Source organism: Panicum virgatum, chromosome 7N (genome assembly GCF_016808335.1).
Source record: "Panicum virgatum strain AP13 chromosome 7N, P.virgatum_v5, whole genome shotgun sequence".
Lineage (NCBI taxonomy): Eukaryota > Viridiplantae > Streptophyta > Magnoliopsida > Poales > Poaceae > Panicum > Panicum virgatum.
The window spans coordinates 25,000,943-25,004,128 of NC_053151.1; the positions used below are offsets into that span (position 1 = coordinate 25,000,943).

The following is a 3,186-nucleotide window of genomic DNA, read 5'->3' on the forward strand; positions in this document are numbered from 1 at the left end:
AAGGAATTATTCAGAACGTGTCTTATGACGAGAAAGGTTGAGATACTTGGCTTCCATCCTGGGGACCTATTTTCACTTCCAACAAGTTCTACTCACTCATTTACAACTTGTTGGAAACACACCCTGTCTATAGAATGATGACTTTGTGTCATGTGTGACAGGAGCCACAGAAACAATTGATCACTTATTCTTTGTCTGCCCATTTGCAAGCCATTGCTGGAGGACTCTGAACTTTACTTGGTACAATTCTATTCATATTGAAGATAGGTTGTATCATGGCAGAATAGACAACAGCAAGATTTTTTGACAGAAGCAATGATGATCGCAGCATGGGAGCTCTAGAAGATGCGAAATGATAAAAATTTTAATAGAGGAAATCCTAGTTTGCCCAAATGGATATGTAATTTCAAGAAGCAGGATCTCTCCCAATCTCTTAGATTCAAGGCTGACCTGCGGTCAACCTTTTGCTTTTGGCTTGATGCTTTCAGTTAATTTTTGTATGTAAGAACTTTTACTGTGGGGATCTCCCCCACAGTCTTTGATAAAAAAACAACTAGTATGGGGAGATATTTTAAAAGAAATTTTAGAATTATTGAGGGAGTTGCTTTTGCATTCCCAATAACTCTCCTAATGCAACTACCTTATTGGGAGAGTCACAACTTCCCCTTTATTTAGGGAGTGTTGGGGTGAATTATTCGTTGTCCCAATAAATATTGGGAAAAGGGAAAGATTTTGGGAGGTTATTGGAGCACTATTTTCTTATTTACTCTCCCAATATAGTAGTTGGATTGGGAATTGGGGGACTGCTGGAGATGCTCTTAGACCAATCTTAATGGAGAGTTCAACAACTATTAAATTTCATACACTACGAGAAACAGGTAGTTTGCCGAGTGGCCCAGCACTCGGCAAAGTCCAAAAACACATGGCAAAGGCTTGTGGCCCACAAAAGATACTCGGCATGCCACCCTCGGCATAGCTCACTCGGCAAAGCATTCGATGGCAAACAGCTCTTTGCCAAGTATCTTTTGTCGGGCACTCGGCAAAGACTTTGCCGAGTGTCTTAAAGGCTCTCGCCAAAGAAAAAAGAAGAAAGACGGCCAAGTGACGGTGACGGCGATTTTTCCAAGTGCCACGGTGGCAAGACACTGGCAAAGTCATCCCTCTTTGCCGAGTGCCTTGGCCTTGACAATCGGCAAACACCCATGCTTTACCAGACAGCACTAGAAAGGCCATTTGCCAAGTGTTATGGTAAATACACTTAGCAAAGGATCTCTTTGCCGAGTGCTGCACACGGCAGACTTGCTTATTTTTTTCATGTTTTTGTTGTTTGGTTATATGGTACCCCACTCAAATATGCATCACAGGCACATATATACATCACAGGCAGTTCATATAGTCACAAGTAATACACAAAGCCACAAGTCCAATGCACATGTCCATACAAAGTCCATACAAAGCAAGTCTATAAGCACAAGTCCAAATAAACTTTAGTATTGTTCATCCACAACCATATTCCATAGAAAGCAAGTCTATAAGAATATGTCCATACAAATACTCATAACTCACTGATGTGGCCACGACGACAACTCTGGGTCATGAGGCCCATCATTCGATGCCGCCGATTGATTCTGCGCAAAGGAGAAGGGATTGCATGTTTGAGACAATATTTAAGGTCAGAATATACAAACTAAATCATTTGTACTTACAAGAGTGCCAGTAGGAGGAGGTGGAGCAGGGAATAGCATCGATGGCATAAGCAAACCCACCCTCTCGCCAAGACTTTGCATCCATTGAAACATATACTCCATCCTTTGCCGCTCAGCTTACCGTTCGGCTTCGGACCTCTGTCGCTCGGCCTCCAGCCTCTATTCCATCTGCTCCTATAGCCTCCTCTCTTCTTCATGCTGGGCCTACAATATTCCACCCTAATTTTACAATGCAAAGCAAACGTATGTAACAATCAATGAATAATGGATAAAACTAAAATAACCTAGAGTGCCTCCACCCAGGACTATGCAGTGTCCGGCCAAGGGCGTATGGCCAAGCTTGAGTTCGTGCTCCTCGCTTGAATCTATGAGAGAGTGGGAGTGCGGCCTTATCAAGTGTGTTGTTGCCAATCCAGTACCGCCCATGCTTCTTGCCTCCTCCCACCCTCATGATGACTTCTCCATCAAGGGGCCGGGTGCTCGGATCATACTGTGGTCCATAGACCTCCCTTTTCATCAATGTGTACTCATTGATGCGACTGTGGATTGCCGCATTGCTGTACGCCGAGGGCTGGTTCTCCGGTTGAAGTCGACGTCGAAAATTGTCTTGCCCTTGTGGGCCATATCCCATGCCTTGAACTGGGAGCATAGCCCACGATTGCAAAAAAAATAGCAAGATGATTAGAAATCATGTAGAGTTGAGTGTTAGAATAAAGAAATAAATTCCCGTACCCATCTAGCAGCGTATTAATCAAGGGTAAGGTTTCCTTGATGGTGTGGTGCGCCTGGCATCATCAATCGCCGCTCTCGGCAAGCGTTGTGCGTCTCTCGCACTCGGGGTCGCACCACTTGTCCACCATCACTGACCAACACTGGAGATTCGGGGCACATCAATACAGAGGCACCTACATGTCATCAAGTATATGACATATAAGAAGATCATTTTAAGCATACTTAATCTCAGAAAATCGGTATTAATATTCTAAAGTCACCTGCATGTATTGTTCCCGTGTCAGCCTCATGTTTCTTGCATCAGCCTTGTCTACCTTCGTGTTAAGGTAGGTAGGAGTTTATGACACAAAGCCCTAGACGCGCGCCTTGTAGTGCATGTCCTTCACGAGCTTGTAACAGGCTTTGTGAGCCACTTGAGCTGCCTTGGCCTCATATCCCTTAGTGCATCTGAAGAAGTCATGTATATAGACACAACATATTCTGTCATTTTCAAAAATATCCAATGATTGAGAATTATTAGCAATGTTATGTGAGGAACACAGCACCCGCTCCACCTTGTTGGTGAACATTCTGCCATCCCGATCTGGTAAATCGGGGAAGGCGACGTAGTGGTCCTACGTGTAGGCCAGCTCTTCTGCTCCGCCAAACTGAACTAGGCTGCAGAAGTGTAGCCTGCGAAAGGCCCATGATGCCATTGACATGGAGGTTGTGAACAGCTGGAGAGACCTTCACCCAACCCCTGCACAAG

General features: G+C 44.6%; 1 long non-coding RNA gene across 1 annotated transcript; it reads right to left on the minus strand.

Moving 5' to 3' along the window:
* Positions 1-1,420: 1,420 nt before the first annotated feature.
* Positions 1,421-2,880, minus strand: LOC120683829. Its single transcript, XR_005678949.1, has 3 exons — positions 2,439-2,880; positions 1,707-2,345; positions 1,421-1,628 (listed from the first exon to the last, which is right to left on the minus strand). It is a non-coding gene; the product is annotated as an uncharacterized LOC120683829 (long non-coding RNA).
* Between the last annotated feature and the right edge of the window lie 306 nt (positions 2,881-3,186).